At 43.4% G+C, this 16,640-nt stretch overlaps 1 long non-coding RNA gene across 1 annotated transcript in view; it reads right to left on the minus strand.

Moving 5' to 3' along the window:
- Positions 1-367: 367 nt before the first annotated feature.
- LOC149126448 (uncharacterized) overlaps positions 368-16,640 on the minus strand; it is a 212,981-nt gene continuing 196,708 nt past the window's right edge. The window contains exon 3 of the long non-coding RNA XR_016233670.1: positions 368-479. This is a non-coding gene — a long non-coding RNA (uncharacterized LOC149126448). The remainder of the gene's footprint in view (positions 480-16,640) is intronic.

Genomic DNA, 16,640 nt, shown 5'->3' on the forward strand with positions numbered 1-16,640 from the left:
AATAATATCAGACCTTGGACTTATATACTATATTTTTCTGATATTTATATAACTATGGTAGTTTAATGTATCAGTTAGGCACAGCACATGCTTAGCAATAATCACTAATAATAAGATAGAGTAAGCCTAACAATATATTATAATAAAAATGACGTGAATGTGGTCTCTCTTTTCTAAAATATCTCATTGTTTCATACTCACCCTGTTTGGGGCCACAAGTGACCATGGGTAACTGAAACCTCAGAGTCGGGAGATGGTTGTACTCTGAATGTACATAGGTGACTTGCCCAGGGACTACAGGAAGCGCACGCGTGTGTGTGTGTGTGTGTGTGCATGTGTGTCACTTGTCCTCTATGGAAGCCCTACCCCGAAGCATTCAAGGATGTGGTCCGTTTCCAGAGGACGCTGATGCTGTCGGCTCCCAGAAGTAAGCAACGAGAGAATGAAGCAGCACTAATAGTCGCCAGGATCATTAGACTCTGGAGAAGAATGAAAAAAAAGATTTTCTACTTCACCAACTTTATACTTTGGGAAAAAAAATAATTCCCCCACCACTCAGAATGAGGCAGGTTGCCAGCTCTTTAAGGAAATCTTGTGGCCTCTGAGGACAGCCTGGTATCAGGAGCCACAGTGGTGACAACTGAGTGTACAGGTTGGTAAATTTCTTTTTAACCATCATCTTCCCAGAATAGAAATATATCCAGTGGTGTTTACCTACTTAAAGTAGTCACCGTATTAGAAGCCGCCAAAGAATACCAGGGTTGTTCCAAACAATTGAAGTTGATTTTTGGAATGCCTAACACTGTTCCCACAAAGAAAACGCCAAACCTATTTCCTAAGTAAGTCTGAAAAAGCATATTGAGAAGCAGTCAAGACATCCAGCTTCTCAAAGACTTTAAAGCACAGGCTCTTCATCTGTGAAATGGGTTAACGACACCCTCTCTGCCCACCTCCAAGAAGTATGAAGAAAAATTTAGAAAATGTGGGGCTGGTGCTGTGGCGTAGTGGGTAAAGCCACTGCCTGCAGTGCGGCATCCCATATGGGCGCCGGTTCTAGTCTCAGCTGTTCCTCCTCCCATCCAGCTCTCTGCTGTGGCCTGGGAAAGCAGTACAAGATGGTCCAAGTCCTTGGGTCCCTGCACCCGCATGGGAGACCCGGAAGAAGCTCCTGGCTCCTGGCTTCAGATTGGCGCAGCTCCGGCTGTTGCAGCCAATTGGGGCGTGAACCAGTGGATGGAAGACCCACTCCCCTCTCTGTGTAACTCCGACTTTCAGATAAATAAATAAATCTTAAAAAAAAAAAAACTTAGAAAATGTGCCATGGAATGGACACAAGGCATTTCAACATGACACAATTCTTTACATTGTTACCATAGAGAATGAAATTAGTCTGAAGCAATACACTAGCCTTTCCAATAATGAAAAGAAAAAACATGAAGAACAAGAAATTCTAATGAGAAAAATCCTCGGGGGTGTTCTGAATGCTAGAGCTGGAGGAAAAGTCAAGGATGACGACGCAGCAAGCGGTGGCTCTTCCTTCCCGTCTTCCCTTGGTTCCCTCGTTTCGTCACTTGCCTTCCATTTCCTGACTATCTCTCCTGTGCGCCTGTCTCCCCTGTGAGCCTGCACACCCCTCAGGGCAGAGATCGTGGTCGGTCTGTTCCCCGATATCTCCCAAGCGGTCAGCACGGTGCCTGGCACACAGTAATCAGTCAGGAACCACTTCCAGCAAGTTTATGGTGTGCTGCTGATGCAAGGCACTCGCAGCTTCTGGAAAGACCAGTGCGACCAATCTTGGGGCCGTTTCCTGAGCCAAACATTCCTAGGCGACCTGGGAGCTGCTGCCCTTCAGCTGGGATTTATAATCACAGAGGAGCTGGGGATTGCTCTGGAGATGGCTGATCTGATGACAGAGTGAGTGCATCATTGACTCTGCAACATCCGCTCTGGGCTCCACTGGTCGGGAGAATTTACAGCTCTCCCTGAGGTCTTCCTTTTTAGCCTGCTCCATCCCCCAGGCCTGTTGATACGTTTTCCTTAGCAGGGACCCACTCATTTTCCTAGAATTTGTATCAACAGACATGGAAGCTACAGGGGCAGGGAGCAGGTGGGGTGTGCAGCCCCCAGACTCCTTGGTGGAAGGTTAGGAACTCCGGCCCATCCAGTCCTCCTTTCTCTCTGGGCTGGGGACGAGAGCCAAGAGACCTGCATTTGTCCCACTCGGGGAGCCAGTTCTGCTGGTACACCAATGCCTCAGCCCCAACAAAGAAGTTTGTGTTCCAAAGCTCTATTCCTGACCAGCATTTCTGATTTAACTCACAGCACTTTCGAGCTATCAGAGACCCCAGAGAGCCAATTTCCTTTTTAGAAATAAGGAAGCTAAAGTCCAGAGAGGGGAAACTGACTTCCCCAAGGCCACAGGTCATACAACCAGCAGGTTGGAGGCAGAGAGGCCTTCGCTACCTTGGTCATACCTGTCCCTGCAACACCGGCAATGTCTGAGGAAAGCCAGACTCAGGTTCCACAGGTGGAAACACCAGAAGCAAATGAGAAGAACAGCAAAAGACGGCATGCATTTATTAGGGATGAATCAAACTACATAACTTTTGAAACGCTACATCCATATAAATCTACAATAGTTACTTGATGTATTTTTAGGTACTCTTCTTTTGCCCAAAAGATTTTCCCAGCAGGTTACTTTAAGTGACCTATTCTCTCTAATGTGTTTGAAATGCAGTTTCAGTCACACAATTAGATGCTTTATTTCAATGGATAATGTAGTCTTCTAAGGTGTGAGGACTTCAAAATTTCTTGATGCAATCGTATGACAAATGACTTGTCTTTTTCAAGGCATGCGGCTAAGTTTTCCAAATTTTCATTTATGACTTAATAAAGTTATGGTGTAGGGGAAGTGGCAGGAGGGGAGACAGAGATGAAATAAGGAAAATAAATCTACTGTAGACATTTTTACAAAAACAGGTTATAGGTCGGTGCCATTGTGGGGAGTGGAAGTTTACTTCTAAAGTCTGAATTGACAGATTAAAGAAGCCAAGAAAAATAAGAACATTCAGACCATAATATTCTAGAGCTGAAAGGAGTCATGAAGATGTATTATCTGGTCCAACTATGGCACAGTGTAGATAAGAAAACAAAAGCCCAAAGCAGAGCCTGACTCAGTCAAGGTCAGTGAAGTGCGCTGCTTCCCAGTTGGATTCTCTTTTTATCACAGCTCTTACATCGGACAGAGGGGAGGAGTGATTGGGAGAGACCAGAGAGGAGCATGGAATTTTCCGGAAATGTCATGGGCTCCTCCCAAACAACAGTGAAGCTCTCAAAGTATTCTTGTCAGCTCTAGCTCCGTCTAGCCAAAGAGAATAAGTCGATCTTTCAGAATCACCTGGCGTAACACATAAGCAAAGGCTGGTCAGCAAGCAGGCCTCTTTGGGGTCAAATTTATTTCTAAGGATCAAGACCAGTACTGTAGTGAACAGGGAAAGATTATCCATGGGATGGATTGGGGGAGGGGGAGATCTGTCAGAGCCCCTCCCAGCATCCAGTAGTATGTTCCCAACGACCTCTCCTCTAAGTCAGTGATTCCAAACCTGGAAACTTAAGAGCAATGTCTGAAGATATTTTTGTTCCTCACACCTGGGGAGGGGATGCTACTCATTTCCAGTATATTAGAAGCCAGGGATACTGCAAGACCGTCACAGCCCTCCGCTCCACCAAAAAGTTTCCCACCCCAACTGTCATTACCAAGACTGAGAAGCCTTGCTCTACTTACCTACCCACCGAGCAACACTCTGCTCGGATTCAATCTTAATTCACCTAATGCTCCCCCTGAACTCATGAACTTAGCAACAAGGCTAAGCCTTCACTTCTTTTGAGGTCTTCAGATTCTGACATTCTTCCCCTACCCACTCCCACCCCCCAAATCTAGATGAAGAGGAGGTAAGCAGGAGAACAGAAAGCAGCAATTTCAATAAAAAATACTTAGTCCTGGAAATATATGCGTAGGAGAGACTATTTTCCATGTACTTATATTTTTCTTGCTCTTTGTTGTCATTCCACCATTCTTGGTAAATTTGTTTTCATTTTAAGTGTTACAAGCAGTTATTATGTATTCCAGGCAGGGCTCCCAAGCTGTGACAATTTAAATGAGGGAGACTTTTTTGTAGGGAAAAAAATGATAAAAGTATAAATGGTTTGTTGAAACACTGAAGAAAAGCTTGCCTCAGAGAGTAAAATGCTTTTTCATGTAGTCTTAATATTAATCCAAAATGAAAATGTCCTTCACTTCAAAAGAGTAAGACTTGGCAGGTGTAAGATATGAGAGGGCAAGGATATGTACCCTTCACACTCAGAACTGCACATTTCCTGAAAAGACTTTGAAATAAAGAGTATATAAGAGGCTACGAGTAATTTTTTAAATGGCTTAAATATTTTACACATTCAACTCAAAAGAATAGAAGAGCTCACAATGGCAGCATGGATGAAGAGAAGGATTGTGGATGAAGGAACTGAAAACTTGAGTCTAGTCCAGGGTCATTAAGGCGCTCCATGACCTTGGGCAAATGATGCACCTCTCAGGTGTTTATTAGCTCTGTAATTAAATAATGTTCATAAGACTTACGGACTTCATAGAGTTGTTGTAAGTCTCAAAAGGAATGTCAACATAAACCAATACGTAGTCTCCTGTGTTAGTCAGTTCTCTGTTACCGTAAGAAAATACCTGAGGCCGGGTACCTTATAAAGAAAAGAGTTGTATTTAGCTCAGCTTTTGAAGGCTGAATGTCCAAACAGTATGGTGCCAGTTCTGGTAAGGGCCCTCCTGACTCCATCACATCATGGCCCCTGGCATCACAGCAGTGAGATCACATTAAGAGGGAGAGGGCATGTGGTGAGACAGGAAGCCAAATGAAGATTCAGGGGCCACTCCTGCTCCTCATAACGACTCACTCTGGACTAAGCAGGGTCTCACGAGAACTATCTTAGCTTTTTTCAAGACCTAACCACCTCCCACTAAACCTCACCTCCTGAACATTCTACCAGTTCGGCACCATCACAAAAAGAGCAAACCTCTAACACCTGCACCCTTGGGGATAAATCACATCCAACCACAGTAGCTATCCACTGCCTTTCTGTATATCTGCCACCCAGAGCCAACATGCTGGAAGCTCTCATCAAGATGGTGATCAGCCACTGCTGATAAACAATGTCCGTATCAAACCTGGAGCTATGACACAGGAGACCTTTTGCTACATTACTGTACACTTTAAGTTTGCTTTACTTAATTCTAACTTTACTCTTTACTTAAGGTAAAGAACCACTGGAATAGGGTGAATATGATCCAGATAATTATCTTTACATCAAAGAGTCATGTGAAGGTATCAAGTCCCCGAAACCAAAATATTGGAATGTTGATTACCAAGGAGAAAATCTGCTTCCTTGAAATTTCTGACAGGCTAGTTAATGACTAAAAGAATTAAGAGTACTTGTTCTATGGGGCACCAGTGTTGTGGCATGGCAGGTAAAGCTTCCAACTGCAATGATGGCATCCCATACAAGCACTGGTTGGCTTCACGGCTGCTCCACTTCCGATCCAGCTCCCTGCTAATGGCCTGGGAAAAGCAGCAGACGACAGCCCAAGTGTTTGGGCCCCTGCCACCTGTGTGGGAGATCTGTCTCCTGGCTTGGCCACTGCAGCCATCTGGGGAGACAATCAGCATATGGAAGATCAATCAATCTCTCTCTCTCCCCCCACCTCCTTCCTTCTCTCCTTCAATCTTGTCTCTCCCTCTTTCTCTATAACTCTGACTTTCAAATAAACAGATAAATCTTTAAGAGAATAAGAAGATAGACAACCACCTGCTCTTAAAACGCAGAAGGGATCAACCCAGCAGAATTTATTCAACTATTTAAAAAGCTCAAAATCATATTAGGCTTGTTGCTACATTTCTATGAGGCAGGAAATGTCTTTGGCTTGCAGTGGTTCAGTGACAGGCTGGGGATGACTCAAAGACAAAATTAATATGAGGGAGTGGGGCACCAAAAAGAAGGGAAGAATATTTAGAAGTTGCTATTTTCTTTATGTGCCTTTGGTACTGTCAATGAAGAATTGTATAGAGGCAACAAAATAGTGGATTAAGGAAAACAAAGGGATATATTTATTTAGACTCTCCAAGGGTTTTTGATCAAGCTCTACACAAGAGACTATTTAAAAGCTTGGTAACCACTGGGTAAGAGGTAAAGGGCTGTCAGTCATGGGTTAACAGAGGGTTGAGAGATAGAGAAGGAATGAAAGGAAAAAATGACCAGCTCTCAGCACGAAAAGGAGCTAATAGTGGGGTGTCAGCGATCAATAAAAGAGGACTGTCTTCTGTGATATTTATTAACACCCTTGAAAATCAACTAAATAATGAAGTGCTGAAATTTGCTGACTACATGAAGCTATTTTGGTTCCCTAAGTCTACACAGATGGACGTGAGAAGTACAGACTCTAAACTCAGTAATTGGGCAAAATAGTGGCAAATGAAGCTCAGAGCAGAGAAGAGCAACGTACTGCCCACTGGAAGCAACAACTTCAATTACTCATCCACTTGGGTGAGCTCTGAATTGGTGCTAACCTTACAGGGAGGAGATTGAGGCCCACGGAAGACATCTTAATGAAAATGTATGCATGAGGCTGAGGCTGAGCAGAGTCTTAAAAAAAAAAAAAAAAAAAAAAAAAAAAAAAGCAAAGCAAATACACATTCAAATTGCAATAAGAAAGACAGTACATTGCAGTGCCATTAGAGAAGTCACTTGGATCAGCCTTCTCCTATATTCCATTAAAATCACCTTTACTTCTAAAGAAGGATGATAAAAGTAGAAAAAAAAAAAAGAGCAATAACATCCAGAAAAATACTTAGAAGTAGTGGGAAGGGACAGGCAAAATTTCACTTGGGAAGTGGTTTTTTTTTTTTTCCTTGTGACTTTTAAATTTATTTTTTAAAACATTACAAAAAGTTTTGTTGACAATATTGTACACATTTATGGGGCAGAGTGTAGCATTTCAGTACATGTTTACTGTGTGTATTGATCAAATCAGGTGATTCACATTTCCCCCACTTCATCCTTACTTTACGATTGGAGTTGTGAAGCCCTTCTCTTCTCTTGCTCAGAAAATATGTAATAGATCACTGCGAAGGAAAGCCTCTTAAGTCAGCAATTAGCTAATGATTTGAACAAAGAAATGAGAAATGTAAAGGGACATCTAGATTTTCTGCCAAAGCAAAAAGCTACATTAATATTTTTGCAATTCAGATTATAGGTAGGCTAGACATCTGACTATAAATGGTATTAAAGATGAACTGGATTTTCCTCTGATACGAGAGGGGACAGGTGTCTTGGTTCTGCCTCGTGATACCTACTCTAGCTATTCCTCCATGGTGGCCATTTCTCATTTGTTCTAAAATAATAAGTAATAAAATATGCACATTATTCAGTTTCAAATATATTACTTCTGGCTGATGCCGCAGCTCACTAGGCTAATCCTTTGCCTGCGGCGCCCGCACCCTGGGTTCTGGTCCCAGTTGGGGTGCCAGTTCTGTCCCGGTTGCTCCTCTTCCAGTCCAGGCAGTGGAGGATGGCCCAAGTCCTTGGGCCCTGCACCGGCATGGGAGACCAGGAGGAAGCACCTGGCTCCTGGCGCCAGATTGGCACAGCGCGCCGGCCGCAACGCGACAGCCGTAGCGGCCACTTGGGGGGTGAACCAACGGAAAAAGGAAGACCTTTCTCTCTGTCTCTCTTTCTCACTGTCTAACTCTGCCTGTCAAAAAAAATAAAAAATAAAAAAATAAAATATATTACTTCTAACAGCATTTGCTATTTTATTATTTCTTCTTCCAAGCCCAAGAAGATACACCAAGATTTCATCTTGACGTTATGTGCCAACTCCAAAGAAACAAAGACAAACATCAGGGAAACCCAACAGGTAAGTCAATGCATGCATCTGACCCTGTGAGTTCCACAAATCATCGCACACTCTTCTTTTTCATTCTTCCACAGGAGGCAATTCATCAATGGACCTGACCACCAGGAGCAGTAAGCTCTCCCCACCTTTCTGCCCTTTCTTTCTGCCCAAATGTTTAGCTGAGATTGGCAACTGTGGTTACTGAAGTCAGGAGGTAATCAATCTCCAGGCTTCCAGAGATCAAGCATCTGCTGATGGAGGTCAAAAAGAAATGTTCTCCCACAATGCCAGAGTACTTTATAATTGACCCAGTGCTTGTTAAGAAAATGACATCCTAACACTCAAGCTGAGGGCTGCACAACTGGGCAAATACATGGATCTCGGGGGAGGATGCTAGGGGGAGAACATGGAGAGGACGCTATTGGATAATTTCCTGCCTGCAGCATTTAGACCTCACCAGAAGCTTGGAGCTGAGCTTTTAGAGTCTTGGGTGTTCCTGAGCCTGTGTTTACTTATTTACAAAGTTCAGGCAATTGTGTGGTATGGAACTTCAGAGGTACTTTTCCTTGTTTGTTTTTCTTCCTGGAATCTAATCCTTGAGCACTGTGGCAAACAAAAATAAACTAAGGATGAATAACAATAAAACCTAGGCAAGAGCAAACCAAATATTAATGTAAAAAATAGCATTAATAAAAGCTAAAAATTAAATTTCATCGCCTCAGAGTCACAGCATAGCATTAAAAAAAGCTTGCAAATGATATGTAAGTATTCTGTAAAGGATCTACTTACCCTTAAGAAATGATATATTTTTAAGACAGGTGTTTGAATGCTTAATAAAGCATTTCAAGTGATATATTTTCCTCTCCAATTATAGAGATTCTTTCTAAAAGAGGGCATCAGGTAACACTTTTATTTCAATTCACAGAAAGTATGAAAGGCAGAATATTTTGCTAGGTACAGACATCATGCAAAACTTTGTATCAAGTGGAAAGTTACTGGTATGGGTCAGTGTTTATGCAAGTATCTTCAACTCTCCACTCTGCACCAAAATATCGTACAAGCTTCTTTTCAAAATAACACACACACACACACACACACACACACACAGAGCTGTTAAAAAATTTGCTATTTTTAGACTACCTCTACTCATCATTTATCTTCAGTTCTACCAATGATGAATTGTAGATACCGAAATTGACATCTCAGCTCTTCATCCTCCCCAAGACTCAACAGAGATTGAGATTTAAGTATGTCTTGCCAACAGCAATATCACCACCGGTGTAATCCCAAATTTAAAATTTGCATGTACTCAGTCTCCTCACTATTGGTCACCAAAGGGAGAGAGGGAGAGGGAGAGGGATACAGGGAGAGAAGGGGGGAGGGAGAGGGAAAGACAGGGGGAAAGATCTTCCATCTACTGGTTCACTCCCCAAATAGCTGCAACAGCCAGGGCTGGGCTGATTCAAAGCCTGGAAGTTCTTCTGGGTCTCCCACATGGGTGCAGGGACCCAAGGGCTTGGGCCATCTTCCACTGCTTTCCCAGAAGCATTAGCAGGGAGCTGGATCAGAAGTGGAGCAACCAGGACTTGAATTGGTGCCTATATGGGAACTGGCACTGCAGGCAGAGGCTTAACCTTCTATGCCACAGCACCAGCCTGTCTTAGGTTTAGACCATGCTTGCAGTCTATGAATTAAACTAAACCTTATTTCATGATAATGTAGTATTTTAATGTCTAACAGTTTGAGATATAATTCACATAGCATATAATCTATTCATTGAAGTGCTCACTCATCACATAACATTTCATCATCTTTAAAAAAAAAAAAAAAATCCTAGGGCAGGCATTGTGGTGCAGCAGGTTAAGCTGCTGCTTGGGATGCCAGCACTTGGGAGTGCCTGGTTAGTTACAGCTACTTTTCTGACCCAGCTTCCTGCTACTGCACCTGGGAGGCAGCAGAGATGATCCAAGCACTTGGGTTCCTGCCACCTACATAGGAGACCTGGATGAAGTTCCTGGTTCCTGGCTTCAGCCTGGCCAAGCCCTGACTGTTGAATGCATTTGGTGAGTGAAGCAGTGGATGGAAGATCTCTCTTTCTCACTTCCTCTTTCTCTCATCACTCTTTCAAATAAATAAATCTTTTTTGAAAAAATAAACCCCATAATCTTAAGCTATTACTCCAGGATCTCACTATCCTCATATCTACCTCAGACCTAGGCAGTCACTAATTTACTTTCTGTCTCTAATGATTTCCTGGTTCTGAACTTTCATGTGAATGCAATCAAAGAATACACGGTCTATTTTGACTTCTTTTTTCTTTTTTAATTAATTTATCTATTTGAAAGCCAGAGTTAGAAGAGGCAGAGGCAAAGAGAGAGAAAGGTCTTCCACCTGCTGGTTCACTCCCCAAATGGCCACAACAGCCGGAGCTGGGCCAATCTAAAGCCAGGAGCCTGCAGCTTCTTCCAGGTCTCCCACACAGGTGCGGGGGCCCAAGGATTTGGGCCATCTTCTACTGCTTTCCCAGGCCACAGCAGAGAGCTGGATGGGAAGTGGAACAGCTGGGACTCGAACTGGCACCCTTATGGGATGCCAGCACTGCAGGCGGCAACTTTACCCACTATGCCACAGCAACAGCCCCCTGACTTCTTGAACTTAGAATAATGTGCTTAAGGTTTCCCATGTTGTAGCATATACTATACTTCACTCTTTTTTATGGCCATGGTATATGTGGTCCATGGTTGATGTAAGCATCATAGTGAGGTGCACGACTGTATCCCATTTTTAACTTTCCATTTGTCAGCTTATGGATGCTCAGGTTGTTTCCACTTTTTGGCTATGATGAATAATGCTGTGAATAAACAGTGTGTAGATGTAGATGTTCTGTGTGGACACAGACTTTCAGTTTTCTTGGATAGTTACTTGAGAGTAGAATTCCTGAGTCAGATATTGACTTTGTTGTTTGCTTGTTTGACTAACTGACAAGACTATTTTACAAAGGGGCTATATAGCATTTTACAGTTCCACCAACAGTGATGAAGGTTTCAATTCCTCCACCTCTTGGTCAACATTGTTATTCTTGTATTTTTTGATTGTAGCCGTGCTGGTGAGTATGAAGTAGTAGCTGACTGTAGTTTTAATTTGTATTTCCTTGATGTCAATTATCTTTCCATGTGCTGACTAGCAATTTGTTTATCTTCCTTGGAGAATTATCTACTCAGATCCTTTATCCATTTTTAAATTGAGAGACAATTACTTACATTTTACACATGACTTTAGCAAACTGATTTTTCAGCTAACACGTGATGGGAAATGACAAATAATAATTGGAGAGGCTCTGTTAGAGACATGCACACAAGTAAACGTGATATAATAAGAGAAGGAAAAAAATCATAAAAAGTAGACATAAAACTTCCAAAAGTGTTGCTTTCTCCAGTCCTATAGGATGGTGACAAGAGTTTCAATGGGCCCTGACAGTTTCTCTGTGTTACAATACAATATGGAAAGTGATTATTTTACAAGGCTAGGAAGTTTATAATATAATTTGAAGCTTAGTAAGGAAGAATAGTATTTGTTATCAGTGGTATGCTCCTAAATGTTTAACAACCAACTCTCCAAGGGGAAGCTAAGGTTTGATTGTACTCCCATCATAACTGACTTCTTTCTTTTTAAATTTCATTTACTAATTGGAGAAGCAGAGTGACAGAGACAGAAAGATAGAGAGACATCTCCTGTCCAGTGGTTCATTCCACAAATGCCCTTGATAGCCAGGACTGGCCCAGGCCAAAGCCAAGAGGTAGGAACTCAATCAAGGTCCCACATGGGTGGCAGAGACCCAACTATTTGAGCCATCACCTGTTGTCTCCAAGGGTATGCATTAGCAGTAAGCTGGAATTGAGAGCAGAGCTAGGACTAGAACTCGGGCACTCCGATATGAGATGTAGATAGTTATCTCAAGCAGTGTTGACTACTTTGCCAAACACCAGCACCCATAACTAATTTTAAGGTACCAAACTCATGTTACCCCACACAAAAACTTCCTGAAAATTTAATAATCAACTCTCAAGCTAGTAGAAGCTTGTTTGAATTTACCATAGCTCAGATGTGAGAGTGCTACAAGCTAGGTACTACATTAGTCTCTACACACACAGCTATGGTTTGAATGTTTTTTTCCCTCCTAAATTCACATTGAAACTTAATCCTCAAAGCAACAGAATTAAGAGATGCAGCCCTTGGAAGGTGATCTGGCCATGAAAGCTCTCCTCTTGCTATCGTCTGGATATCTTTGTCTCCAATAGTTCATGTATCGGCAATGTGGTTCCAAATATGCCAGCATTTGGAGGTGATGGAACCTTTAATAGGTGTGATATAGTGTAAGACAACCAGGGCCAGCGCCGCGGCTCACTAGGCTAATCCTCCGCCTTGCAGCGCCGGCACACCGGGTTCTAGTCCCGGTCGGGGCGCCGGATTCTGTCCCGGTTGCCCCTCTTCCAGGCCAGCTCTCTGCTGTGGCCCGGGAAGGCAGTGGAGGATGGCCCAAGTGCTTGGGCCCTGCACCCCATGGGAGACCAGGATAAGTACCTGGCTCCTGCCATCGGATCAGCGCGGTGCGCCGGCCACAGCGTGCCGGCCACGGCGGCCATTGGAGGGTGAACCAACGGCAAAGGAAGACCTTTCTCTCTGTCTCTCTCTCTCTCACTGTCCACTCTGCCTGTCAAAAAATAAAAAAATAAAAAGACAACCAGATCATTAGAGAAATGGACCACAGAAGGGATTAAGTAGCTCCTCTGGGACTATTGTTAGTTTCTGGAGAAGAACTTTTTATATAAGAATGAGCCACGCCTCCCTCAATTTTCTTTTCCTGCCCAACCATGAGCTCCCTCTTTCTCTTCCTCTCTCTCTCATGTGATCCCAGTATGATGCCATCTGCTGTGATACAATGCAGCTGGAGGGCCCTCATTAGAGTCAGCACCATGCTACTTGGACTTTTAACCTCAAAAAACTATAAACTTATTAAGCTTCCTTTCTTTACAAAGTACCCAGCCTTATAACCACTATGAAAGATAGTGTGATCCCTCAGAAAACTAAAAATGGGTCTACCATACGACCCAGCTATTCACTCCTGGGAATATATCCTAAAGAAATGAAAGCAACATTTTTTTAAAGATTTTATTTATTTTATTTGAGAGGTAGAATTGCAGACAGTGAGAGGGAGAGACAGAAAGAAAGGTCTACCTTCCTTTGGTTCACTCTCCAAATGGCCACAATGGCTGGAATCTGAAGCCAGGAACCAGGCACTTCCTCCCACTCTCCAATGTGGGTGCAGGGGCCCAAGGACCTGGGCCACCCTCTACCATTCTCCTAGGCCACAGTAGAGAGCCAGATTGGAAGTGGAGCAACCAGGACTAGAACCAGCGCCCATTTGGGATGCCACCGCCACAGGCAGAGGATTAACCCACTATGCCACGGCGCCAGTGCCTGAAAGCAGCCTTTGAAAGAGCTACCTTCACCCCTATGTTTATAGCAGCTCTGTTCACAATAGCTAATATATGGATTTAATTTAGATGTCCATCAAATGCTGACTAGATACAGAAATACGGTGTATATATACACAATGGAATATTACTCAGCCATACGAAAACAACAAAATCTTGACATTTGCAGCAAAATGGATGCAACTAGTCACAATTATGCTCAGTGAAATAAGCCAGACCCAAAAGAGAAAAATGTCACATGTTCTCTCTCATTTGCAATAGTTAATATACAGAAAGAAGATAAAAACTGTGTAAATGTCAAGTCATTTGGTACAATTCTTAATATTGTTTCACTGAATCATAATGTATAAATGACAATATACTTCCATTCACAAGTTAAAAAAAGAAATGGAAAGGGAGACAGTGAGGACTTCTGGGTACTAGTAATGCTTTGCTATTAATTTGCATGTTGGTTATGAGTATGTTCCAATGACAAAAAACTCACAGATCTGGACATACGTAACGATATGTGTATTTCTTGGTATGTATGCTGTATTTTAATATAACGTTTTTAAAAGTAATCAAAAGGTTTAGTTTTCTTTAAAAAAGAAAAAAAGGACTTAGCCTTAGGTATTTCACGATAGTAATGACAACAAAGTAACACAGCCCTGGTAAATGGATTCAATGGCCAGGCCTTTTTAGCTCCTTTATTCCTTCCACAGCAGTCAAGGTGCCACCCTGCAAGCCAAGAGCAGCCCTCAGAAGACACCAAATCTGCCAGTGTTTTGGTCTTGGACTTCTCAGCCTCCAGGACTGTGAGAAAATAAATTAAATTTCTGGGGCTGGCATTGTGGAGTAACACATAAAGCCATTGCCGCCAATGCCAGCATCTCATATGGGCACCGGTTTGTGTCCTGGCTGCTCTGCTTCTGATCCAGCTCCCTGCTAATGGCCTGGGAAAAGCAGCAGAAGATAGTCCGAGTGCTTGGGCCCCTGCAACCCATGTGGGAGACCCGGATAAAGCTCCAGGCTCCTGGTGCTGGCTTGGCTCAGTCCTGTGTTCAACACTTGTGGAGTTGAACCAGTGGATGGAGGATTTCTCTCTCTCTCTCTCTCTCTCTCTCCCTCTCCCTCTCCCTCTCCCTCTTCCTCTCCCTCCCTCTTTCTCTTTCTCCCTCTCTCTCCCTCCCCAACCCCCAACTCTGGCTTTCAAATAAATGAATGAATCTTTAAAAAGCAATTTTTAAATTAATGGATTAAGTTTCTGTTCATTATAAATTACTCAGTCTTGGGGATGCTGTTATTGCAGCAGGAATGGACTAAACACAACAACCTCAAACAATAAATAAGTGTATTCATCCTTTTTTTAATGTAGAAGTAAACTGAGGCACAGAAAGTTTTGTATAAACTCACTCAGGGACACAAGGCTTGGAAATGCTATGCTGATCTCTCTAAGACTATGTTCTAGTACTACATCAATTCCTCATTTTCAAAAGCATATCAAAAAATTCTTGGCCGGCACCACGGCTCACTTGGCTAATCCTCCACCTGCGGCGCCGGCATCCCGGTTCTAGTCCCAGTCGGGGTGCCGGATTCTGTCCCGGTTGTTCCTCTTCCAGTCCAGCTCTCTACTGTGGCCTGAGAAGGCAGTGGAGGATGGCCCAAGTCCTTGGGCCCTGCACCCCATGGGAGACCAGGAGGAAGCACCTGGCTCCTGGCTTCGGATCAGCGCAGTGTCGGCTGTAGCGGCCATTTGGGGGGTGAACCAACGGAAAAAGGAAGACCTTTCTCTCTGTCTTTCTCACTGTCTAACTCTGCCTGTCAAAAAAAAAAAAAAATTTCTTCTATTGGGTTAAACTTACTCCTGAAGGCATGTCATTCGTTATTCTGAGATCAGACACATTTAGAACATTACATGCCTGGGCCGGCACCGCAGCTCACTGGGCTAATCCTCCACCTGCGGCGCTGGCACACCGGGTTCTAGTCCCGGTTGGGGCGCCGGATTCTGTCCCGGTTGCCCCTCTTCCAGGCCAGCTCTCTGCTATGGCCAGGGAGTGCAGTGGAGGATGGCCCAGGTGCTTGGGCCCTGCACCCCATGGGAGACCAGGAAAAGCACCTGGATCCTGGCTCCTGCCATCGGATCAGTGCGGTGCGCCGGCTGCAGCGGCGGCCATTGGAGGGTGAACCAACGGCAAAGGAAGACCTTTCTCTCTCTGTCTCTCTCTCTCACTGTCCACTCTGCCTGTCAAAAATAAAATAAAAAAAAAAAAAAAAAAAAAAAAAAAAAGAACATTACATGCCTGGACATCGACAGGCAGGTGAGGTGTCAATAAAAACAGCTGACGCTTTACCGGACCAAAATGGTCAGAGGCCATCTCTTCTCTGTAATGAGGCCTAAAGTCAGGTGGGCATTTGCAAACAGAGTTTCCCAGAACACACACGCAGTGTAGAAAGTGACTCCAAGTAATCTAGAGATCGCTCCTTCCAGCTTTGCATTGAGCTGTGACCCCTACCAAGACCAGCCCCTGCCAGGGCTAGGAATGGGACTCTCACCACATCAATCCCAGTGCAACAAATCATACATTCACACTTGCAAAGTCAACACATTTACGACCCTTAACAAACAAACTTATGGCAAAATTTAAGAGATTTCATTTCAGCCTACAGTATGTGACAATTTCCTCTCTATTTGCATCATGCATTTAAGAAAAAGAGATAAAGCATCTAACCCCACTTTTGGAAGCAGAGTAAGTATATCTTTGGACAGAACATTACCAAGATTCTGTTCAAATAAAGCACAAATTCTTCACCCAGAAGCTAATGATCCCTATACTTAAAAAATTGTAATTAGACAAATTGTATGGAAGGAATCGCTTACGCAATCAGTGGCAAGTTTCAACTTCTGTTACCAGCCAGTATCAAAGAGGTGGGCTGATCTGCCACAGGATAACACGTTCCCCTTGCCCTCCCTGGCACCCACTGTGGAATATATTACTCCAATAGGGAAACTGCTATTGTGTGCTTGTTAGGTAAGTAGGATTTGTAATTCAGCAACCAAGCTTTGGTAATTATCCCTATCCCAGCCGAGGCTCAAACCTCAACACACACTAAAGTCCACAGTGTTTCAACACTCCACAAAGCCTAAGCTTGAAGAGGGGGGTCATGGCTTTGGAAGTCCTACTTTTAACTTAGGTCAAGTACACAGAATTATA

This window comes from Oryctolagus cuniculus, chromosome 5 (genome assembly GCF_051225735.1).
Source record: "Oryctolagus cuniculus isolate XC-2025 breed Fujian yellow rabbit chromosome 5, ASM5122573v1, whole genome shotgun sequence".
Taxonomy (NCBI): domain Eukaryota; kingdom Metazoa; phylum Chordata; class Mammalia; order Lagomorpha; family Leporidae; genus Oryctolagus; species Oryctolagus cuniculus.